General features: G+C 38.4%; 1 protein-coding gene across 2 annotated transcripts in view; it reads left to right on the plus strand.

Moving 5' to 3' along the window:
* The window catches only part of Pdzrn4 (PDZ domain containing ring finger 4), a 179,172-nt gene that overhangs the window by 125,400 nt on the left and 26,740 nt on the right, over window positions 1–27,032 (plus strand). The gene's annotated exons all lie outside the window — the stretch shown is intronic.

The raw sequence follows: 27,032 nt of genomic DNA on the forward strand, positions 1-27,032 counted from the left end.
TCTGTACAGGGAATTAGTAGTTACTTTTTGGTTGACAGATCAAATGATAAAGATGCTGTCTAGACATCACTTTTCCTTAAGATTTTTGAAGAGTTTATTTAGGCAAATAGACTAAAAACAAATTTTACTTTCACTTTTATCTGCTTTGCCTCTGATGGCAGAAAGTTTTTAAACTTGGACAAGTAAGCAGTTTTCTGGAAACTGGGGCAAGATTTTTGTAGTAGATTTTTGCTGCCTAGCTGTTTGAGTCAGAAATAATCAGTTCTGGTTAAGGTCAGCCATGTCTAGTTTATTAGAACCTCACTATACTGTAAGGTTATCAAAGTTATTTAGCCCAGATAAGTCCTCTTCATTAGGGGGTTCAAATTTAAATTAGCAACTGATAAAAGAACTAGAGCTTTAATATTTTTAAAAAATATATTTGAAAACATTGGAGTTTATGTTTCTCTTACAAAGCAGTGGCATTTTATAACTTTATATGACTTGACATCATTGTGCCACAAATTTCCATTAAGTAAAAAGCTAACATTAGTAAAAATACTACAGTTTGCATCTTTAAGAAACAGTTGTCTATAGGGTCTTTTACAGACTGTAAACCCTAAGTCAGGCTATCAGAAAAATGACCATCTGCTTTTATATTTTTGTTTTCTACTTTTAAAGCTTAATGCTACAAAAAAAAAAAAATCACTTGTCAAAATTTGAAGTTTATGTTTTTCTCCTGTTGGGCTATGTTCAAGCAGCCCCCATAACACCCGACACAGGCTGCAGCTGGTAAAGCACACAAGGCCACAGCTCAATGGGTTTGGTTTTCACTTCCTCAGGAAAGAATTGCAGGCGACCATGTTTAAATGAAGATGGTAGGACAGTGAAGAAGCTAAGAAAACAATTGAGTTTTATAGCACTATTTTCAGAGTAAAAAATAATCATTCTAGTTTTTCAGAATTCCATGTGATTTGAACTGTTCAGTATTGTCTGAATATTAATTAGTACTACCAACAAATATGGCAGAACATCTGTTAGTCTAGTAAGGAGACTGATGTTGCACTAGAAAGATAATTCACATTTGAGTTCATTACTGACTTCATAGTCTGTTCCTATAGAAGTATTTTTCCAGGCTTGCAACTATTCCCACATACGAGTTTCCCCTTCTGTTAGGGGAAGCTAATGTTTATGTTCCTTTACTGATTATGAAACTTGTTCCCTGAAACTGGTTAAATTTGTTTAATAGTTAAGTGATTATATTAGCCTGCTCAAACAAAAATTTGTGAGACCACAATGGGTATATGATAACAAGAGAATGTCTAAGAGGCATGTGCTGCTTTGGAGGCAGAGAGAACATGTGTACAGAAGCTTTCAGTCTTAATTATATAGTGTTTAGTGTGATGCTATTCTTGGAAAAATAGCAGCCTTTTTGATAAGTTGTATGCATAATCATATAATATGTAATGTTTCATTTATAAGCTGCCTTCAACACATGCTTACCATTAGTGTTTTCTCAAAGTATAGTAGTATGTTTTCCAGAATTTCACTATATGCTTACAGTAAATAGTTCTAGCTTGTTGAAATGTTGAATTTCTTGTTGGTTTCTTTTTAATTATATGGAGCATATAGCAAGCCTGAAAGACATTGTAATCATTTTTTTACAGGGTGAAAATTTAGAAAGATTGTGTATGAGAGCCTATATATTTTATCATTATCATCTTTGATTAAGGCTTTTTTTATTACTATTTAACAAATGCTACTTCCAGTTAATGCCTGTGGCCCTACTAAATTTTAAGGGACCAGAAAACTTTTAAAAAGTTTTACATCTTACTGTTGTAACCAGTTACGTATCATCTTTGGGTTGTCCTGAAGTATTAATTGCATAGAAACTTTAGTAAGCATAGTTGGCAGGATTATTAAGCTGAAACTTGCCTAAATTTGTATTTGAATGTTAATGGAAACACATATAAGCAAGATAAAATTTAAGGTGGCCTAAAAGAAAAGGATGCTTAGCCTTTGTAAGGACTCTCCTTGTTTGACTTACCCCATTTTGCCATTAAATGAGGACAGATTACCTTAAAACATGTTAAATTGGTCTGTATTACATGGAGGATTAGCTGTATAATTTCACTGAAAATCTTAGCCTAAAAGGAATTGCATTAACCTGTGGTCAGCACTGATTGAAATGTGACTAGTGAAGAGGCTATCCTAAAGCCTGATTTATCTCTACCCATGCTATCATAGGTTTCTGAGGTAAAGGCAGTCCTCACCTAGTGGTATTATACTTGTATCCAGAATACTGTGTTAATTAAAAAATTGCTATGTTCAAAAAAAATAAATAAATAAATAAAATAAAAAGTAAAGTGATTGCATTAATCTAAATGAAAAGAAATGGTGATTTAATTGATAGGAGAGAAAAGCCAATAAATCCAGCTTGTATTTTTTAGAAAGAACAGGCATGATCTTTGATGGTATAGTTATAGGAATCAAGGAAATGAGAATCAAAAGTATCAATTCCTTTTTGAATTTTAGCTAACAGATTGAGAATGTATTATTTTGTTCATTATTTATTTATTTATTTGAGAGTGAAAGACACAGAGAGAAAGACAGATAGAGGGAGAGAGAGAGAATGGGCGCGCCAGGGCTTCCAGCCTCTGCAAACGAACTCCAGACGTGTGCGCCCCCCTTGTGCATCTGGCTAACTTGGGACCTGGGGAACCGAGCCTCAAACTGGGGTCCTTAGGCTTCACAGGCAAGCGCTTAACCGCTAAGCCATCTCTCCAGCCCAAGAATGTATTATTTTATAAGTAAGAAAAACAGATGGGGTAAAGGGTTGTTATAGGAGGCTGTGGTGGCCTAATCACAAAGTGAAGTTTTGAGGTATGTGCAGTGTGAAGTGTTCCAGAAGCACACAACTGCAGAGGCTGAGCAGGGGGTCATGGGTACAATGTTCAGAAAGAAATCAGTTCTGAATAGGAGTGCCCAGAGGGAGACAGCGACATGAAAAATGAAAATGATCAAGGACATTCCTTCACAACTTTATTGCCAACAAATTAGGGGCCTAATTATACCACTAAGTAGAAATTATATTTAACTATCTTTAGAATTAGCCTTAAGTGTGCTTAAATTACTCCACAGCTCAGTACTTGTGAGACCTTTCTAAGCTTCAGGTCCCTCAACTGTACAAAGATAATATGTTTCATAAAATTAGCTGAGACAATAAATGAGAATACACACTGAAATGACTAAAATATATTTATAATACATAAATATATACTACATATGATACCTTAAAAGTGAAGGAAGAAAAAGAAATAGGTACAGATTTATTTATGAGTATAGAGAATAAGGAAGTGGGAGAGGAAAGGAGAGAAATATGTATTTGCATTCCATAATCTAATCATTCTTAACCCTCAATTTCACTATACTAACAGAGATTATTTATAGAAAAAGGAAAAATAGAATTTTAAGGAAAGAAACTCCTTATCATATGGATTATGGGATCTGTTTGCAGCACTTAAAAAGTGAGCTACCATCAATGAAAAATGTTCTGAGATCCAAAAAAGGCCAAATATACTCAATGGTTTTTACTTTCTTAAAACAGACCTTGAGTTAAAACTAGATTGATCTCTGACTTCCTTCTTCTCCATGCTTCCTTTTTTTCTGAACATTTTAAGAGAATGCTTTGATCCATTGTCAGATTTTAAGAATCTCAAACCATTACAAGTTTACTTGAAAAATGACCTTGTCTGTTTCCTCACTCCCTCAGTTTGTCAATGGCTGAGCCATCTTCCCAGTACTGCTTTATTCTCTCTTGTTTGAGTCTCAAAAGTAAACATAATCCCCCTATTTATCTTCAAGAGAGTTCCCCTAATTTCTCATCCTATTTTAAGGCATGATATGACTCTTCTAAATATATGTTTTTCTTATACATGGGTTTGGAGTCAGAGTGTAGATGATGATCTACACCATCAAAGCAGGTCCTTCCTTTCCTTTTGAGGTTAGTTTCTTCTTTCCCTCTTTACATTCCCTCATATCATTCACTCTGTGTAAGTTGAACAACTATTCTTTTTAATTTTAAAAATAAGGTGAAGTAGGGCTAGTAAAATGGCTCAGCTATTAAATGTGCTTGCTTGCAAAGCCTGGCATCCTGGGTTCATTATCACCCACGTAATAACAGATGCAAAGTGGTATATGCCATCCTTGATCCCAGAGCACCAACAACAATGGGAAGCAGATCCAGGAGAATTTGAACATTCTGGGCCAGCTACTCTGACTTCATTTGCAAAAGATGCTACTTCAAAGAATGTGGGTAATAGCCACCTCAGAGTTGTCCTCGGACCTCCACACATATGCCATGGGCATGTGTATGAGTACACACACACACACACACAATGTACATTCACGTTAATAAAAATAAGATGGCCGGGTATGGTGGTGTACACCTTTAATCCCAGCACCTGGGAGGCAGAGGTAGGAGAATTACTGTGAGTTCTAATCTACCTTGAGACTACATAGTGAATTCCAGGTCAGCCTGGACCAGAGTGAATCCCTATCTCAAAAAACTAAAAAATAATAAAATAAAATAAAAATAATAAAAATAAGATGAAGCATTCGTTGTCTTTTCTCAAATCAAGTAGATAGTTGTAGTAGCAGCCCAATTTGTACTTATTTTAAGATGTGTGTACTTCCTTTTTAAAATCTTATTTATTTATTTATTTAAGAGAGAGTGAAAGAAAGAGAGAGAGTGAGTGAGAGAGAATGGGTGCTCTAGGGCCTCCAGCCACTGCAAACAAATTCCAGATGCATGCACTACTTGTGCATCTGGTTTACATAGGTCCCAAGGAATTGAACCTGGATCCTCAGGCTTCTCAGGCAAGTGCCTTAAGCCCTAACCGATCTCTCCAACCCAAGACCTGTCTACTTTCTTATTTGAACCTGTATTTTTCTACTCCCAACACTTGAATTTCATTTCCTTTATGTGTCACACCCTAACTATAAAAGTGGTTTCTGCTATGTCTCTTTCAGTTTTGTTCCTCCAACATTGTCCTCCATATGTCTACAAAAAAACAAGTCAGTTTTTTTAGAATACCAGTGTGATCTCCATTATCTTATCCTACAATGGGAAGTATACAATGTAAATTTCCCATTATGGCATAAGAGGTTTTCCCTTATTTGGCTCTGTCTACTTCTCCATCCTCACGCTATGCCTTTCTTCACTTTCTATAATCCCCCAGAAAATGGACCTAAGGCAAGTCCTGGTGCTTCTCTGTTCACTGGGCCTGCACCACTTTGCAATTTCTCTTTGCCTTAGAAAAGGAATCATTTTCTCACATCTCCAGAGTCTGTCATACAGGCTTCTCTGTACCTGTTGTGCATCATATCACTGTAAATGTCTCACAGTACTATAATTATAAAAGCCTTCCTGTACCCATATTTATACTCTGAGATCCTTATTATAAAACAATGTCTCATTTATTTTTAGCCTCCCAATATTAAGCACATAATCTAAACTTACTTGTGTGCCTTGCTAGCTTCCATCTAGCTGAAAGCGAAGCATCACATTATAACAGATGTGACTTAGCAGTTAAGGCATTTGACTGCAAAGCCCAAGGACCCAGGTTCGGTTCCTCAGTAGCCACGTAAGTCAGATACGCATTTTGGTGCACGTATCTGGAGTTAATTTGCAATGCCTAGAGGCCCTGGTGTAGCCATTCTCATTCATTTATATTCTCTCTCTCTCTCTCTCTCTCTCTCTCTCTCTCTCTCTCCCCCCCAAATAAATAAATAAATATACAATTTTTTAAAAACCAATATTTTTTTTTATGTAGATGCTCACCTTTCCCCTTCATGACAAGGAGTGATAAGCCAAATTTCTTTATAGTCAGCTACTGACCAGTCATTGTGGAAAACTTGGAATTTAACACAATTTGTCCTCTTTGATAAATGTTCAACACACTCTAATGTCAAAATTGATAAGTGAGATAACAATAGTAAATTCAGTCTTATTTGGTAGCTAGGCAGTGGCTAGCAGCTCTGGGATGGATCTTCCTTGCTCCAAGACTTCTCTTTCTACAAAAATAGCCCCAAACATATGTTACACCTGTGAGATGTTCATTCCAGACTAGTATGCACAAACAGGAAGAGGATAAAGAGGGTGCTTTCATTAGGCTATTTTCATAACTGAAAGGTTTCTGTAGCTTCCCGAGGGAAAGCATGAACTTCATCTGCTCTCTGTGGACGTGTAATAAGGTATGTACTGACTTCTGTGAAACAGAATCACGTAGTGGAGGATAGTGACATGCACTTCTGAAACCCTAAAGAGCTCATTACCTAGTGCAAGGAAAGTGTCTGAGGAAAAGAAGCCATTTTCTTTATTCAAAGGATTTAGTTGCAAACAATAGAGGGACTAGTATTTTTAAATTAAATAAACAGAAAGACACTTAAACTTGGTCTGCTTTTGTGAAGGAAGGAAATGAAAATCTCAGAGGACTGTCCCATTCTGATGAGGACTCCTCCACGGTACATTCTGCAGCCAAATTTTTCTTTCTTTTCTTTCTACAAATGAGATGATGGCTATCTGTGTACATGAATAAATTATAGTCAAAACCCAGGAGGATGGCACTGGACTTTAAACAGCACAACAGCAGGCGTCATGTCTACCTGCCATGTGCTTGCTAACAGGACCCCATTCACAGTGGAAATTCAAAATACTCTTGAATGTTTTCTTTAAGTGAGAATCTCAGCAAGCTAGACAAACTAATTGCTGAAGACTTGCACTCACTGCTTCTCATGTCCATATGGTCATGTCTCACACTGGTAACTTATAAAGCCATATTCTTAAAGATTAAATTGATTTTTATTTCTGGACAGAAGCAGTGATTCTTGGAAACTATTCTTTCTAACACACAGCAGTAAATTAGAAGGTTTTCTCTTACATAATACATTTTTTAACAGTTGTTATAACCTAGTAATATCCTCAAAATCCTGGCATTCATCCACTGCCCTTATTCACCTTGTTTATGGTTTAAACCAAAATTTTCATTGAGGTTTTTAAGTCTTTATTTTGATATAGTCTTCATATCTTTCTGCTTTGTTAACTCTAAGATATAATAGACTCCACTATTAGAAACATTTTCTAATAGGCAGATGGACTTTTCCTATGTTGAATTTATCCAAATTTCCTCTCCATTGCCCATTACAGAAGTAATTGCCCAATGCAGAATCTCTGCATTATAGCTAGGAGCACTCACAGAGTGAGTTCCTTGAGAACAGCCTTGCCAAACTAGAATTCTAAGCCTTTCAGGGCCTGTGTGTGTGTGTGTGTGTGTGTGAGAGAGAGAGAGAGAGAGAGAGAGAGAGAAAGAGAGAGAGAGAGAGAGAGAGAGAATTATTTCTAGATTTCCATGGTTTTCTATTATTACCTTTGTTTCTTGCCCTGTTCGTAAACTTTTAGATACTACAGTTTGCACAGCCCTTTTCTACACATACACTCGACCTAGAATATATATTGAGTTACATTTAGATATACCTACTGAAATCAAGAGACTAGTAGTAGACCATACCAGTTTTACAATAAGTCATAGATCATTTGTTTCTAAAAGTTGCTTCCTTGATATCTACATTAAGGCACACTTCATTAATGGTTGTGGTAAAGGAGTTCTATCAGATTTATGCATTCATACAAGAATATTGAATTACATTATGTAAACTACCATAGGGATAAAAGAATTGTATAATCTCTTCCACAAAGAACTAACATTTATTATTCATTTAAGTACATAAATAAGAGCTACCTAGTTTTTGTAGGAAATACCTATCTTTTTTTTTTTTCTTTTGCTTTTTTGCTTTTTCGAGGTAGGGTCCAGGCTGACCTGGAATTAACTCTGTAGTCTCAGGGTGGCCTTGAACTCATGGAGATCCTCCTACCTCTGCCTCCCAGGTGCTGGGATTAAAGGCATGTGCCACCATGCCCGGCTACAGAAATGCCTATCTTTAAAATAAAACAGAAACAGTAAAAACACAGTAAATGCTGACTGGCCATGCTTCGTGTCCTAATGAGTAAGACTTGGTTATTTTATTTTCATTTGTTCTCTAGTTTTGTTTTTAGGACAATTGCCCTAAGGTTTTGTAATAGATAGCTTCATGTTCACTGAGATGAACTTCCAGACCAGACAAAGTATGGAGGAAGGGATATTTATTGAAGCTTACAGATCCAGAGGAAGTTCCATAATGGCAGAAGAAGCTGGCCTGCTTTCACCAGTCCAGACAGAGAGAGAAGCACAAGCCAAAAGCCACAATGCGCAGCACATTTCAGGAACTCCAGTGAGGCACCACATTTTGCATGTTTAGATTGGAATTTTAAACCCACCACCACACTTTAGGGCTGGACCCTAAGATCACTCCCAGTAACACTGCCTTCAGCCAGATACCTGTAGACGCAAACTACTAATAAAACACTGAATATATTGGGGGCCATCTACTCAAACTATCATAGGCTCCGATTATAGGTTGAAAATAGTCTGAGTGAGCAATATTATGCTATAATGTCAACTTGCTCCAAAGAAAGTGACCAAGAACATTCATCTAGCTGACATCCAGTCCCAGAGAAATGTGAATTTGACACAAAGATATTGTGCACAGATCTCCCTAGATTACCACCTCACCTTCACTGTGTTTTCCACTATCTTCCTTCATGTTTGACTTTTACCGTGTGTCTGTGGTTTCTTCATGTTTATACACCATGCTGAATGTGTGATTAGTTCCTAGTTCATCCTGGTCATTCTGTGTCGCTGTCACTCAGTCAACGCTGCATGAGATTTGCACTGAGAATGATGCAGTTTCTGTATACACTTCATTGGCATTGCAGTGATCTGGCTTCATAGTCTTACAATGATGCTCTGTTCTCTCATGGGTATACTGACACCTGTGAGGCAACATACCTAGAGCTCCTGCGCACAGGATATGCACATCTTGATATTTACAAAGCAGGGAGTGCCTATGCAAATTCTAGCTCACCTACAGTGCAGAAGTAACTCCAGAAATACTTGGCATCACAGATTTATGATTTTTCTCCAGACTTTGGTCTGATATAGCATCACATTGAAGTTTAAACATCTCCATTCCTAGGCTGGGGAAATGGCTCAGAAGTTAAAGGCAATTGCTTGCAAAGCCTTCTGACCTGGGTTCAATTCTCAAGCCACCTATGTAAACCAGAGGCAAAAGAGTGACACAAACATCTAGGATTCCTTTTCAGGGGCTGGAGGCTCTGGAAACAGCCCCACACAAGAGGAAATGACTTAAATAAACTTTTTTTTAAATTTTTTTTTTAATTTTTATTTATTTATTTGAGAGTGACAGACACAGAGAGAAAGACAGAGAGAGGGAAAGAGAGAGAATGGGCGTGCCAGGGCTTCCAGCCTCTGCAAACGAACTCCAGATGTGTGCGCCCCCTTGTGCATCTGGCTAACGTGGGACCTGGGGAACCGAGCCTCAAACCGGGGTCCTTAGGCTTCACAGGCAAGCACTTAACCGCTAAGTCATCTCTCCAACCCTAAATAAATTTTTAAAAAGAAATCTCTATTGCTTTGTAACTAATGAAGCTGCTTGTGTTTCCATGTGCTCACTGGCTGGCCAAGCTTTCCCCTGATAATTGATAATACATATTTGCTCATTTCTGTATTTTTTCAGTTATGTATTTATGGAGATTTCTGTTTGGATATATTTTCCTTTTCACTAATAAAGACTGATTACACAAAAATAAAATGATTTCATTATAATATCTTCATAGGTGAATAAAAGGTATTTTAACATATTCATTTTCAAATCAGTGATTTATTTATGTTGCAGACATTATTTCCCAGATGGTGACTTGTCTTTGTAATTTCAAAATTTAATTTATTTATATACAAGGAAAGAGAGTGAGAGAGAGAATGGGCATGCCAGGACCTCCAGCAAATAAAATCCCAATGCATGGACCACTTTGTGCATCTGGATTTATGTGGGTACTGGGGAACCAAACACGGGTCTTTAGGCTTTGCTGGCAATTGTCTTAACTGCTGAGCCATAACTCTAGCCATTGTCTATTGTCTTCCTATATTTCTATATTTTATGGTCTAGGATCAACAAAAGCTTCTACTTTTTTTTTTCTTTTTTTGTTTTGTTTTTTGAGGTAGGGTTTCACTCTAGTCTAGGCTGACCTGTAATTCACTATGTAGTCTCAGGGTGGCCTCAAAGTCATAATGATCTGCCTACCTCTGCCTCCTGAGTGCTGGGATTAAAGGCGTGTACCACAACACCCAGTTTACCTCCTATTTTAATCTTTAATCCATACAGTTTCTCCCTTATTCATTTATTTAATTTTTGGTTTTTCGAGGTAGGGTCTCACTCTAGCCCAGGCTGACCTTGGAATTCACTATGTAATCTCAGGGTGGCCTCAAACTCATGGCGATCCGCCTACCTCTGCTTCCCAACTGCTATGATTAAAGGTGTGAGCCACCACGCCTGGCCCTCTCTCTTATTTTCCTGTGTGTGTGTGTGTGTGTGTGTGTGTGTGGTGCATGCATATGTGCATGTTTGTATGTGTGTGGGCACATGTGTGTGCAAGTACACCTCCATGTGTGTGCAGAAGCTTCTGGAGGCCAGGGAACAACCTTATCATTCCTCAAACCTAACCAAATAAGCCAGACTGATTTTCCAACAAGTCCAAGGGATATTCCTGTCTCTCCTCCCTAGTACTAGGACTACAGGTGTGTGCTACCACACTTGTCATTGTTATGTGCATTCTCAGGGTCAAACTCAGGTCCTCATGCTTGCAAGACACTTTACTGACACAGTTATTTCCCCAACCCCACAAAGTTTACTTTTTAATGTATGGAAAGGCTGGAGTCTAAAGTTATTTATTTTAATATATGTATCATATTATCTCAGTAATAGCTGAAAGACCACTCTGCCTGCTATGTAGTTACAACTCCATCATACGTGATGCACTGTGTGTGTGTGTGTGTGTGTGTGTGTGTGTGTGTGTATGTTTACACTTTCCAATCTGGTCTACTGGTCATTTTGTGTAATTCTATGGCATACTACATTACCACAAAACATTTCACAGCTTTAGAAGTTATGGTAGCTGCCTGGATAATCCTCTAAACTTATTATTCTTTACAAGTATTTCTCTATCCCATGTCCTAAACTAATTCATGTAAGTTTTTGAATTTGCTATGCAAGGGAATTTTGAATCTATACACTGAGTTGGGAAGGAACATGTGTTTATATAATTGACTGTTCCAATTTTGAAAAAGAGTTTTACTTGCTCAAGGACCATGTTAATGCTTGCTTTTAAATTTTATAATTTTCTCCATAAAAGGCTTAATATATCTTTTTAACCTCAATTTTTAAGCAGGGCATATTTTTTTATCAGTGTCATATGGTAGCTAAGACTTTCAAATCCATTATCTTGCATTTTATAGTTGATTTACCTGTGAAAATCATTTAACCATTTGCACCTCAGTTTTCTCACACATAAAACAGGGTTGCTTATATACCAACCCTTAGAATTGTTGCAAAGATTAAATGTTCACAAATGTTTGTGATGAATATAAACTAGATACACTTGGTGTTGCAGTCCAGGTCGCATTGCTGGTAGAAATCACCCAACCAAGAGTAACTTCTGGGAAAAAGAGATTTATTTTGGCTTACAGGCTCAAGGGGAAGGTCTGCAATGGCAGGGGGAAATGATGGCATGAGCAGAGGGTGGGCATCACCCCCTGGCCAACAGAAGGAGGACCACAGCAACAGGAGGGTGTGCCAAATACTGGCGTGGGGAAACTGGCTATAAAGCCAATAAGCCCACCCCCAACAATACACTCCCTCAAGGAGGCATTAATTCCCAAATATCCATCAGCTGGGAACCTAGCATTCAGAACACCTAAGTTTATGAGGGACACCTGAATCAAACCACCACATTCAGCCCCTGGCCCCTATAAACTGATAACCATACATGATGTAAAATGTAATGCATTCTGTCTGACTTTAAAAGTCCCCATAGTTTTATCAATCCCAATGATGTTCATACATCCCCATAGTCCAAGATCTTTTAACTGAGCCATAATACCAAAAAATAACCTCAAAAACCCCATAATGGCACAGAATAAATATTCGCACTGCAAAAGATGGCATTGGGCATAGCAAAGAAACATTCAACCAATACAAGATTTAAAACAACCAGGGCAAATATCAAACTCTGTAGCCTCAAGTCAGAAACTCTAGCCAGTGACAAATCTTCAAGTCCGATAATTCTAACCAGCAACAAGTCTCTGGCATTCCAATTCCGCCCTTCCAGCTAGGCTACTCACAGTCCTGGGAAACTTCATCGGGGCCAGCAGCTCCTCGGCAGCCATCTCATGGTCCCGGCATCTCCAATGGGTCTCCACTGCAAGCCACAGTTCATCCTCAAGGCCCCATGGGGTCTCTATTCAGGCAACCAGCAAACCCGCTTCACACTGCCCATGGCCATTTCCAAAACACAAGACCGTTTTGCAAACTCAATGACCCTCTTTCCAGCATTTCTTATACTCCACGATACCAGGTAGGGTGCCAATTTGTTAATCCAGGGGGGAATAAAGCAGACTTTGAAGAACAGGACACTCCTTGAGCACCCAGGCCCCTTCTAAAGAGTCTACATTCTTCTTGTTGCCCCAGCGCAGGTCAGCTAGCCCAGTCTCATAGGTTGGAATCTCTCAGTTGCAGCTGAATGGGCAACAGTTCACCCAAAGATTTTTTGTTCTGTGCCATATCCCTCTGCACACACCAGTTCATTTCTACGCAAAGCAATCCTGCACAACTTCTCAGGACATGGGCACAAGAGCAAGGTTCTCACACAAACTGCTAGCCCAGTCTAGGCAAAGCTTTTTCTCACCCTCATAAGCCAAACCTCACAGTGTATAGTTCTTACTGCATTCAGGTCTTGCAGCTTAGACCAGAACAGTCCATCAAGCTGTACTTACAGCACTGCAAGGCATCTCTTAGGCCAAGGTTTCAAATCCTCCCACAGTCCTCTTGAAAATCAGCTCCAAAAGGCCAAAGCCACACCAGTCAGGTGTCTAGCAGCAATCCCACTCCTCGGTACCACTTTGCTGTTGCAGTCAGGTTCACATTGCTGGTAGAAGTCACCCAACCAAGAGTAGCTTCTGGGAAAAAGAGATTTATTTTGGCTTACAGGCTCAAGGGGAAGCTCCATGATGGCAGGGGAAAATGATGGCATGAGCAAAAGGTGGACATCACCCCCTGGCCAACAGAAGGTGGACCACAGCAACAGGAGGGTATGCCAAACACTGGTGTGGGGAAACTGGCTATAAAGCCCATAAGCCCGCCCCCAACAATACACTCCCTCCAGGAGGCATTAATTCCCAAATATCCATCAGCTAGAAACCTAGCATTCAGAACACCTAAGTTTATGGGGGACACCTGAATCAAACCACCACACTTGGTATTACTATAATCACTAGGATATCTTCACAAAAGGTTAATTCTTAGTAAGGCATGAGGGTATTGGCCACATTGGATCCAGGAGACAGCATTTCACACCATTTTTCTCAATCCTCAGGCTCTTACATTTTTTTCTTTTCCTTCTTCTACAAGGTTCCCTGAATCTTGGGGTGGGAGGTAGTTTGCATATCCCATTTAGTGTTGATAATACAGTACTTCTTTACTGCTATGGAACCCAAACATACTCTGTGGTAGAGATGACTTCTGATTATCACTTCTCATCACTGTTTTCCTTGTGTTTCCTGGTTTTAATTTCTTTGTTTTATGGTGGAGATGATGGGGAAGTATTTGCTATCATAATTGAGAAGTTCCATGGTGTCATTCCACCGAGTTTGGATTTACTTTAGTCATCTAGAGGAAACAGTCAATTTTCCCACCATGGATAATATGTTTAAAGTCATATATTAAAAGTTATCAGAAACAGTTGTTCCAGATGTATTTGAGGGGGTAGAACTGTTGGTGAAGAGCTGTTGTAGGCCTGAACTAGAGCTGCAGCAGAGGGAGTATGCAGGAAGATGAGGAAAAAGTATCATTCATAGGAAAGGGTCAACCTTCTCCAGACCCTAAAGCTGGAGAATCAAAATAACCTGGCTGCCTCTGTGGAGCTCTGACTGCTATCCACACAATGGATTCAGGAGCTGGAATGCCAGCGCTAAGAAGCCTGGCTACACGCTGGGCCAACAAGAACTGGAATTTAAAATGTGTCACCTCAGGTAACTGGTGCAGTTACCTTCATATTGCTGGACAAGCATCCAACCCAAAATAGCCTATGGGAGGAAAGGATTCATTTCAGGCTTATAGAGTCCAGGGGAAGTTCCATCAATGTCAGAAGAATCTGACTCACTCCATCATATATCAGTATAACAGGAAAAATAAAAAAATACCAGCAAGCCCCAACACCCACAGTTCCAACTGTGCTGTATATACTTCATAGGGCTGGACTCAGTATCCATCCCCAGGGAAATACCTCTTCATCAGCTGGGTTCAGCACACTGGAGACTAAAGTTGAAAGATCAATCTTAATTTAAAAAATTACTGGGGGCTGGAAAGATGGGTTAGTGGTTAAGGTACTTGCCTGCAAAACCAGAGGACCTTGGTTTGATTCCTCAGGATCTAGGTAAGCCAGATACACAAGGTGGTGCATGTATCTGGAGTTCTTTTGCAGTGGCTGGAAGCTCTGGTGAGACCATTCTCTCTCTCTCCTCCACCATCTTTCTTTGTCTCAAATAAACAAAAAATAAAATATTTATTAAAAATAAAAGACTGAGCTTACGGGGCCATACATTCAAACCACCACATTCTGCCCCTGGCCCCCATAGACTCATGACATCTCACAATGCAAATTGCATTCAGTCTAACTTCAAAGATCCCCATAATCTTTATCAACTTTAAGATAGTTCAAAATTTCCAAGTCTCATCTGAGATTCAAGACTGTCTTTTAACTGATGTAATATCAAAACACAAGTTACTTTATCTTTAACATATAATGGCACAGGGTAAACATTTCTATTGTAATAAGGCATAGCAAGAACAGACTGGGACAATACTAACCATTAACCAGCAAGTATACATCACACATCTGTAGTTCTAAGTTCAGCATCCATAACCAGTGATGAAAGTCTCTGGATTCCAATGTTACCCATCCAACTGAGCCTGAGAAACCTTGAATTCCAAGCCAGCAACAGTCTGTGCCATTCCACAGTCCTTGTATATCCCAAACATCTATGACTCTACACTAAAAACCACAGTTCATCTTCATGCCTCCACGCAATGGCCTTAATTGTCCTCCAGTACAAGGATTTTAACTTTGTTTCCCATGGTGTATCTCAGCATTGGCCCCTGATTGATCTTTATATAATGGCTTTACTGGGATTTCTATCCTGCTTCACTTTGCCCAGAGGACATTTCCAAAAAACAGCACTATGTTGCACTCATGACCCACCACTTCCCTGCATGTTTCCTGTTTCCAAGTAAGCACGAGGTATATGCCATAGCCAAATGTGTATACTGAGTAGAAGATGCAGCCAGCCTTTTCTGACAAAGTTCTCTGCTGTTGTTTGTCCTCTAAGTTCATAATCCAAGCCTTCATAGCCCACAATTCTTTCTGCATTTTGGCAGTTTCAGACTCTCACCAGAATAGCCCATAAAACTTGGCTTACTGCACTGTGAGGTTTCTCCTGTCCCAAGTACCAAATCTTTTCACATTTGGAGTCTCAGCTTTTATTGGAAATAACCACATGATGTTTACAGAATAAAACAGGATGGAAGTTAATCCATAAAGTTACTGTTAAACAGGGGGGTGAGGGTGGGTGGGCTATTACAAGAAATCACAAGGAATTCATTACATAGATCACGTAGGCAGAACTGAGGCAAGAAACATTATGTGCTATGTAATCACAAAGATAGTTAGAAATAAAGAGGTACAGGAAGGTCATGGTACATTCCACAGAGGGGATCATCACATGTCTTAGATTACAGAAAACACCTGCATTTTGCAATAAGGCCTGTGACAATCATTACTGGAACTTCTCCTTTATCTGTCAGGAAGATCAACTTGGGTGGTGGTTTCTATTATGTGTGCTTAAAGGCAAGGGCTGCACAGGAGGATGTTTAACTAGGTCTATTGTGTCCCTTTATATTCCATTTTTCATATGTTTTACTGAACTGTGTGGCTTCTCAGGTCCCAAGTACCAAATATTTTCATACTCCCCCTGCATAAAAGTTGCAAAAGACCAAAATCCACATGGTTAGATTTGTCACAACAAGGACCTCACTCTTGGAACCAAATTCTACTGTTGCTGTTACCTTCATGTTTTGGAGAAACACCTGACAAGAAGCAGTTTATGGAAGGAAAGGATTTACTTCAGGGATACAGAATCCAGGGAAAGTTCCATCAATGTCTGAAGCTCACTCCATCATACATCAGCATAGCAGAGAGGAAAACCAACACTAGCAAACACCACTATCCAGAGCTCCAACTGCTCTCTGTGTACCCTAGTAGGGCTGTACTCAAGATCTACCCCTAATAACCCCTTCCCCAGTTGCAAGCTCAGTCTTAATTAAAATGATAGTCTATGGAACCATACATTAAACCACAGTGATGAAAATGTCCTCCTTGGTTTTTTTTTTTCTTTATAACTAGGCCAAATTTTGAAATTGCATGCTCTTTATTTATTGTTTACTTTGCTCCTTACCAGGTAAAATAATATCTCTAGATCTCATTACTACCTTTCCAAAAACACTTTTCTCCCATGTGAAGGAAACACATTTCTGTATAGCTTGAGAACCCCCTCTCCAACGTCTTAGATGTAGTTTGGCTTTGGGGCTTGCTTGGCTTTGTATCTCCCCACCAGACCAAATGTGGATTTTTCTATTGCTTTTTAAAAATCAATGTTTTTCAGTAAACAGGATGATTAAATAGACATAAAAAATAGAGGTCTATAGACTTCCATGGTGCTTATGATTTAAGTTATTTACCTTTTCAATGCTAAGTAATTAATATTTATATTTTAAGATATTTGTTTAGGGTTCTAATAGGTTTCTGCTCCAAAGCAAAATGGTTGGAAGTTTAAGAAAATATTCAAAAGAAAGTAGTTAACATAACAATAACATTGCACATTAACTACTCTTACTTTATATTTGAGGGAATTTTCCTTTGAATATTAAACAAAAATATAGATGTATAGTTTTTAATTTTTATTTACTTATTTGCAAGGAGAGAGAGAGAAAAGAGAGAGAATAGATTTGAGAGGACCTTCTGCCACAGAAAACAAATATTATATGTATGTACCACTTTGTATATCTGGCTTTATGTGGGTACTAGGGAATCAAACCTGGACAGTCAGTTTTGCAAGCAAGTGACTTTAACCACTGAGCAATCTCTCCAGCCCCTGAAAATAAAACTATTTTTTAAAAAATAGACATTATATATTATTAAAAATTCTTGTTCTATTGGATTATTTAGAGGTTATCAAGGAAAAATGGTAACAGTACTCAGAACTTGAGCATCAATATTTTATGACCTTTTATTATATTTTGTAATAAATACAGCTTTGGAGTTTGCTTTTTTTTGTTAGATCAGAGGTTTCTGTACATATTTAATTATGTAAAGAATCTAGAACTGGGTATTAGCTGCATAGCAAAATCCTGAATAGCATGAGCTTCAGGCCAACCTGAGCTACATACTGAGACCGTGCATCAAAAAACAAAACCAAAAAATTCTGTTTTACCAAGTAAGAAAAGGAACAGAAAACCACTTATAAACAACTACTACTGCAGTTACAGAATCTTGACAACTTGAAGAGTCTTTCCTATTGTAATGACCATGGGAAACACTCCCTCAACCCTCAGCATAAAATAGTTTAGGGAAAAAAATTGTAGTGAGAGCCCAATGCCTCATTGAAAAAGCCTGTTTCCTGCCCCTGTAATGAGATGAGAGAAACAGAAGTCTTCTTGTCAATAGCTTTATTTCCCATCCTTCCTCTTTGTTGATCTCCCTTAGTAATACTTGCTAAAGACTGTCCATGATGCTTTTCAATAAAGAGAAGCTCTGAGGAGGATTGGCAGATTTCTGCCATGTCAACACAGATCTGGGTGTCTTCCACTGTGTAATTTAATGCATAATATCTGATGCATTTTATTCATCAGATATCCAGGTCCACTATTTGGTAGAAATGCATGTTATTAAGGTTTTGTTGCCATAAATAAGGATGCACTGCATTTTGGATGTCACAATAGACTGATACTAAAAGTAAAAACGTAGAAAAGGCAACTCCACAAAGAAGGAACAGAAAGGGAAATATCTAGAATATTTTGATCAAAGGAATGGTTAAGACACTCAGGGATTTTGGCCTGTGACAAAACATAGGACCAATCAAATATAAAATTATGCATGAGTTTGGGATTAACCTATAATTAATCAGTCTATATTTATATAGATTTTTTGTTGCAATAATACTATAAGCCTTAATCTGTAAGTGAAGAATAACTAGCCTCCTTTAATAATATTGTAGATTAGGTTTCTTACTGGCCACTGCATTTTATAATTATATTTTTAAGTTGTTTATAGTAAGTCATGGAGGAATTTTAAATCAATAATCATCTACCTAAAAAGTATCTAAGAATTGAGTATAAAAGTATAATATGAAAAATATAATATGATTTTGGGAGTACAGATTTATTCTACACATTCTTTACAAGGTAAAAAAAAATCTTTGTAATGTTGATGTGACATTTATAATTCACTGAAACTACCTATGTAGAAATCTGAGTTTGTACTAGTTTTCCAATAATTCCCATTGTTTATCAGTATATTATACCAACATGAAGCATGTTATGTGTAATATGATCAGATCAGTTTAAATCAACATCTCTGTTCAAGTTGAAGAAGTAAATTTCATGTCACAGGGGACACGGATCAGCAGTTAAAGGCCTTTGCTTGAAAAGCCTGTTAGTGTAAGTTCATTCAATTCCTTAGCTACCCACATAAAGCCAGATGGGGATTAGTTTTCAGTGATAAAAGACCCTGGCATATACATGCACACATATGAATAAATGAATACATAAAGATGTGCTGGAGAGAGGACTCATTGGTTAAGGTGCTTGCTTGCAATGCCTAATGACTCAGGTTCAGTTCCCCAATACTCATCTAAAGCCAGATGTGCAAAGTGGCACATGCATCTGGCTTTTGTTTGCAGGACTTGTGGCTCAGGCACACCCATTCTCTCTCTTTCTCTCTCTCTCACTTGCAAATAAATAAATTAATTAATAATAAAGTTTTAAAACAGAATTTGATCTTGTTAACAAACTCCATACATTTTCTTTCATTTTATCAGCCCAAGTTGATCATAATTATACCCTATCTTTCTGTGTTATTTGGGTCAGACTTCCAGTTCTAGCTGTAACCCACATATGCTTCTTGGACTTATTTGTGACCTTAGCACTATAATTTTTTAAAAATATTTTTATTTATTTATTTGAGAAAGGCAAGGAAGGAGAGGGAGGGAGGGAGAGAGAGAGAGAGAGAGAAAGAGAGAGAGAGAGAGAGAGAGAGAGAGAGAGAGAGAGAGAGAGAGAGAGAATGGGTGCACCAGGGCTTCCAGCCACTGCAAATGAACTCCAGATGCGTGTGCCACCTTGTGCATCTGGCTTATGTGGGTCCTGGGGAATTGAACCAAGGTCCTTTGGCTTTTCTGGCAAGGCCTTAACTTCTAAGCCCTCTCTCCAGCCCTATCACTATAATTTTTAATTTTGCCTCATTATCTCTTTGTCCTTTCCAATATATCTTACCTCCCAAAAGATAAGTAGTTTTTCATTTTATGCTCAAATATTTAATGGGACATCTTATTAAATAATCACTAGTAGATGAAGCAGTTATAGTTCCTATTACTATGTCCAATATCACTGCCAGTTTATAAATTCTCTTAAAGGTGCTCTTGTGGGTCACTTTGTGAATGTTCAGATTTCTTTTTGATTTCCCCACAGTAATCACTCTGCCCCTTGGAATAGCTACATGATGCCTTTGTCTGCCCTATTTAAGTAGCAGACATTTCTTCTCCTTTCTTAAGTGAATGCCTGCCTCTTCAAAATGTTTGGTCTTATTTTGTTTGTGGCTCTAAAGCAGCATTCCAAACTATAGGTAGTACCTTTGTACTAATCTCCTTTCCAGAAAACATGGCCAGAATAATGTAACCAAGAAGGACAATTGAATCACAGACAAAAGGATGCCCTGTCCTTTCCTACTCTTCATTTTGCAGAAAGCACAAAGCTAATATCAAAGAAATGTTGCTAACACTTTCTTTTGAAAAAGCCAGTTTTAGAAATTCAAAGAAAAGACAGCTTATAAATGCTGGACAGCAGGACGAGTGGGCAGCAGTTGCTCAGTGAATGGCGCCAAGAGCTTGAACCTCTCAAACAGACAGCACTTGGATAGAAATGCTGGCCAGATAATTCTTTTTAAACTTCAAAACATTAAGGGTTGAAATCTGTTCAATCCTTGCTCTCCTAGGGATGGATCTCTATTCCTTACCCTGATCTGGCCTACAGCATCACACTTACAGTCTGTCTTTTCTCTTTTCTTCTGCATTGCTCAATCTCTTCTGTGATCCCCAATATATTCAAAACACCCTCATAGCACCCCCAAACTACTCCCCAAGTGGAAATTACTTAATTCAAGAATAATAGAAGAACCAGCCAAAAAAAATAAATCAGTTAAAAAGAACAATTGAGTAACAACTAGGCAGCATTGTTTCTACTCTGTTCTAAGTTAACATGGGTAAATTATGAGCACTTATACAAGATAGAGAGATAGTTAGATTATATCTAAGTCACCTACAAATAATTCCAGGAAATTAAATTGTAATTATACTAATTTCCTAAGACTTCCACCAACTTTAAAGTTAGTTAAACTTTATAATTCTGTCTAAGTTGAATACCAGAAACACAAATCCTTGCTTTTGCCCAATAGTCATAATTTGATACTAGCTTGTCATTTTTATAAGATGGAAAATCTGTAGCTGTAAAATTAGAATGTTTTTGTTGGTTACATGTTCATTCCTCAAGCTAGAATAAGTCCTAAGCAAATATATGGACTTGGAAAGGAAATAAAATTCTACAAAAGAAACATAGAGCCTTATTTTCAAAGATAGTGAAGAAGGTATGTGGAACAGTCCAGAAATCTGTACACTATATTACCCTATTAGATTTCAAATTAAATAAATTACTTTCAAAATACTCAGTATTTTATATATACGGAGAGAGAGAGGTAGAGAGAGATTCTGAAGTTGAATGTGACCTTTAGCATGTAGCTATGAAAATGTCAAGAGAATAAAGAAATCACATTAAATCTAATCATGCTAGAGGAATTCTTAGAATTAGTAACTTAGATAATTTAACTTTATCTTCACAATTCATTTATTGCCTTTTTCCTGAAAATTTTTTATTCATTTACTTGCAAGCAGAGAGAAAGAGAGAGAATGGAGGTGTCAGGACCTTTCGCCTCTACAAATGAACACCACATGCCTGAGCCACTTTGTGTATCTGGCATTATATGTGTACTGGAGGAGCAAATCCAGACCAGCAAGCTTTGCAAGCAAGTACATTTAACTGTTAATCCATCTCCCCAGCCCTCATTGCCTTTTTTTTTTCAGACAGAGATTGTGAATCTAAATAATATATTCTGTTTACATTTTTCTAAATGAATCATCCCAAATCTAATATGATTATACTATAGTGCAAACATGTCCAAAGCAATTTTTATTATCATCTACCTTCCAGTGCCAGTTTACATATACAAAAAATGCACATGGGGCTCTCCTAAGCTCTCCACGCTATTATTGTGCCAGAAATTCAAAGAACATTAGGAGAAGGTACCAAAGATAACAATTAAAAATGTCAACAAGTTGAGAAAAATTGAAAGTTGCTCATTAAAAATAATAAACTAAGCAGTCATAATTGCAAAGGAGTTACTTACAACAGTGACATTTTGACAGAGACTTTTATGATCCCTACCTCAACATAATAGACTAGAACACCTTTCATAAGGAGCATTTGAGCTGATATCAGAAACATGAGGACTAGCAGTTTAAGGATTAGAGAGAAAAGATGTTGAGAATCAGACTAGGTCCTTTATCTGGAATTTCATCCTAACTCTGCCTCATCTTACTGTATGACTTTGGGCAATTTACTGAACTCTTTTTGGCTCTTGTTTCTTAACCTATAAAGTATAAATAATAGTAACCGTATCTACAGAGAATATTAATTACTTTTCTCATTGCTGTGAGTAAATACCTGACAAGAACCAAATTAAGGGAGAAGGGCTTATTTTGGCTTTAGTTTAAGGAGACATTGAAATGAATGGCAGCCAGCAGTTCCATGTTGGCAAGAGCAGGAGGTAACTGCTCACATTAGGTCCACAGTCAGGAAGCAGAAGAGCAGATGGGAAGTAGGACTGGGCTCTCGCCTAGTCAGCTACTTGCTCCAGTGAGGCTCCAGTAAGTAAAAGTTCCACAGCCACTGCATTACCCTGGCTGGTGACACATGAGCCAGTGGGAACCTTTCACATTCAAAGCCGAGCATTCTGTTCCTGTCCCTAAGGGGCTAATGGCCATTTCATAATGCAAAATGCATTCACTCCAACTTTAAAAGTACCTGTAGTCGTTAACAGTCACCAAACTGTTCAAAACCCAAAGTTTCTTCTGAGACTCAAGGTAATCTATTACTTATGAATCCTATAAAAAAAAATCACAGGTTATATATTTCCAACATACTGTGTCACAGAGAGGGCATTCTCATTCCAAAAGGGAAATTTGGAGACAGAACAGGAACTATCCAACCAAAGCAGACCTAAATCAACAGGTCAAACACCAAATATATCTGCAAGCCTCAACTGGGACACATGGTTGAGTCATCTGGGCTCCAGCAGCCTTAAGTATCCCTATCCCTCTGCTCTGCCATATGCCAAACCCACAGCCTCTCTTGGAGCAGCTCCACTATTTTCAGCTTTCCTCAGTGGACATCCTGCAGTCCTGGTATCTCAGCATCCTAGAATCTCCACTGCAGCTTAGGTTTCATCTTCACAGCTTTGTACAGTATCCTTTCCTAGTCACCTTTTCAGGAAAACGAACCATGGTATCTATTGACTGATCACAACAGCTTTGGGGAACCTTGCACAAACCCCCATGGGACCCCCTCTTTGTATCTCTCATGGCTGAGAATCTAGTCCCATGTGGACAGTGTTGCCAAGTTCTGATGTCAGCTTGACATGCAGCCTGGCTCCCTCATACCACAGCTGCAGTTACCTTTTAGTACGTTGGAACTTACAGTGGGTAGGGTCTTACTTTCTAGGCACCTTTCCTACTTCCCAATGCAGAGCATCAGGTTTCTGTTCAACAGTACTAATCACTCTAACAATTATAGCTGCTTTCACACTCTTGTTCTCTGCAATGCTAACCTAGCAAATGACTGCTTTTCTTGTCCTAGACCATATTTTGTCATATCTTTCTGCTCCAGATATTGTTCTTTCTCTTATTGGAGACCTGAATAATAGCAGTGAGCAGTAATCATCAAACAGCCAAAATGTTCTATCTTTAAATTTCCTCTGCCAAACAAATTAGCTCATTGTTCTTTAATTTTTCTTCACTCAAGTTCTCAAGACATAAGCAGAATGCAGCCAGTATCTTAGCCACATTTTCACATTAACAGGTTCTATCCCAGTTTTTGGTAGAGTCCTTGTGCCCTTCTGAAACCTCATGAGCTGGGGCTCTACCATCTGGATTTCTCTAAGCATTCTTGTCTTCCAAACTCCAACAAGAATAACCCATTAAGCTTCCATACCACATTCTAGGGTTTCTAGCCTGCAGGTACAAAATCTTCCACAGTCCTCTCTTAAACCAGTTTCAAAGGCCCAAGATTGATATGATCAGGTTTGTCACAGCAGACCACCTCACTGCAGTTTTCTGTATTTGTCATGATTCTGTTGTGACCAAAACCTGACAACTAGCAGTTTCTGGGAAGTAGTCCCACCCTAGGCACAGAAATGGGCAGCTTCATGGTGGCAAGAATATTTAAATATACTGCGCCCTCAGACATGAAGCAGAGAACAGACAGGAAGAGTCCATCCCTGCCCCCAGTGACCCACTGCTTTAAATTAAGCTCCACCTGCTAAAGGTTCTACTACCTTCTAAAACAGCACCACAAGCTAGGGACCATGTGTTCAAAGACATGAACCTGTGGGACATTTCACATTCAAACCAGGAAAGAAAGTGAAATGGCTGCCTGCATTCAAGTGTCTACTTTCTCTCACATGAGCTGGTAGCCTCCAAACTCATTTTCTTGTTTCCTTTAGTTACCCACTGTGTTACTGATAAAGACATGTTTCTGAACTGCACATCCAGCTCTTGAACTGATTTTATAATGCTCCCATTTACACTTTTGAAAATGCTACACTTGCATCTTGGATGTCTACAAAGGCCCATTTGTTGAAGTTTTGGTCCCCAGTATATGGTGCTATTAATAGGTGGGGGAATCTTTAGGAAATAGGGCTTAGAATAAGGAAATTAAGTCACTGGAGCATGCCTTTGATGGAGTTCCTGGGACCCCAGCACTTTCCTATATGTCTCTTTGTCTTCTGGCTGCTGTGAAGTGACTATGCTTCTCTGTACTCATCCCCACAATGATGTGTTGTGTTGTTACAGATCCAAAGAAACAGAATCAAATAACCATGCACTTAAACCTTTGAAAAAATGATCCAGAATAAACTTTTATTTCTTCTAAGATTATTACCTCAAGTATTTTGTCACAGTGGTAGAATGCTGACTACCAGCAATGAATTCAGATTCTTGGGGTACAGCTCAGGGATAGAAAATTGACTGAACATGATTTAATATAATGTGTTATTCTTCCATGATCAGGTCATTGCCTAGCACTTGTTTTATTTTTCACTATGACCCCCTCACATAGAGTTTTAAGCAGTTTCTCACATATTAACTACTAAGTTTTTTCCAACATGACATGCTATTGCCTATCTCTGTGCATATGCATGATAAAGCTTTTTTTCCCTTCTGTTTTTTTGAGGTAGGGTATCACTCTAGCCAAGGATAATGTGGAATTCACTATGTTGTCTCAAGGTGGCCTCAAACTCATGGTGATCCTCCTACCTCTGCCTCCTGAGTGCTGGGATTAAAGGTGTGTGTTGCCACACCTAACTTGGTAAAGCTTTTCTTTTTGGAAATTCTGTCTTCTTGGTGATCACCAAGATCAACTGTATTATCACTTCCAAGAACTTTTGCTGGATTCTTACAGCAGATTCTCCAATGGAGAGTAAGTTAGCACCAGGAAATGTGAGATAACCCTTACTTTTTTAATAGAGAGTTTAATAGGTGTAGGCCCTCTTGTAGCCCATGATTGATGGTAGCTTGATATTGGAGAGTGGGCTAATGTTTGGATATGGTTCTGATTTGTTTCCCATCTCCAGCTATGGGTCCCATACCACTGAGGGGATCAGTTAGCCAAATCAAGAGCAGTTGGTTCCCCACCATGGCTGTGTGCCACTATTGCACTTGTGTGGGCATCACAACAGGTTATTTGCTGCTAATTAGGTTAGACCATGAGTTGCTTGGACAGATATTCATCATTTTCCCCCAGTTGCCCATGTAGCATCTTCTGGCACTAGACACGCTGACTGTCTGGGGTCTGACTCTCTTCCAGCTTCCAGCCATGCCGTTCTATTTTATGTGTTGTCAGTTTTTTAGAGATCTTTGCTTGGTCTTTTCTGTCTGCTCCTGGTGACCAATATTATTGTGTTTTGCATTATTCATGAAGGTGAAGGTATTTCCCAATTTTGTTCAGCATTCAACATGTCTTTTCACCCTCCCATAGTACCATAGTGTGACAGGCAGCAAAAGCATTCTGCAGTTTCATTTTTCACTAATTTGTAGCACTTATCTCAGAGTAGTGGACTCAGGGTTTAGTTTATATGTTCTTGGCCATGAAATTACTGATTATTGGCATTTATGATGCAAGCACCTTCATTAAGGATTTTCCCATAATTTATAATATGTTGCTAAAATAAATGACTATTATCCAGTAACAAGGGTGTCTCTGAAATACAAAGTCAAGGGGATGGGCTACTTATTTAAATGTAACAGAATGTTTTGAAAAAATATAGTCTTGTTTTAAGTCAACAAAATTTTCTGCATTTAGTACTGATAATTATTTCAGATCCAGGGTTGTCAAATGAGCACTTGTGTTTAGTCCACTCTGGGTGCTGTAACAAAATACTATCAACTGGACATCTTGTAAAGAACATACATTTTTTATAGTACAGGAGGATGGGAAGTCCTGGATCAAACCATCAACAGATTTGGTGTCTTCCTCATAAAAGGCACTTCCCCCAGTGTCTTGAATGTTGCAAAGGACAAGCTACTGTACTGGCCCCTTTTCTGCCAGAACATCCAATCTACTTATTGACCTCAATTTTAGGACTTAGTTATCTTCCAACGGCCTTACCTTCCAATAATGCAATAACTTTAGGTGTTGGGATTTGTGTTATGAGGAACATAAACATGCCTGGTCATTTCACTATATTATTAAACTTCATAACCTTTACTTGTATGTACTTATACACACATATATATTCCTAATAAAAGAGCAAGGACTCCATAATTATTGCTATGCAAGAGGGTTTATACATTAGGCAAGACTGTCAATAATATCAAACATGCTTCCTAGCTCTAGCTTGGCCCGAGTTGAAATTCTCCTGGTGGCCAGTAGAAACAATGAGCAAGATTAAAGAGTGTGTAATTCCCATAGAGCTGAGTTCAAGATCCTTGATCTAGATCTCTCTTCCAATTTAAATATACTTTCTTCTTTCCAATATAATTATTGAGTAATGGGATACATGCTGGCCAATAAGGAACACATTTTCTAAGATTATAGCTGCCAATTTGTGTTTTAATGCATGGAATTGTGTGATTTATTCTGAAGTGTGCTTCTGAAAGTAGCAGAAGCCC

This window comes from Jaculus jaculus, chromosome 6 (assembly GCF_020740685.1).
Source record: "Jaculus jaculus isolate mJacJac1 chromosome 6, mJacJac1.mat.Y.cur, whole genome shotgun sequence".
NCBI lineage: Eukaryota > Metazoa > Chordata > Mammalia > Rodentia > Dipodidae > Jaculus > Jaculus jaculus.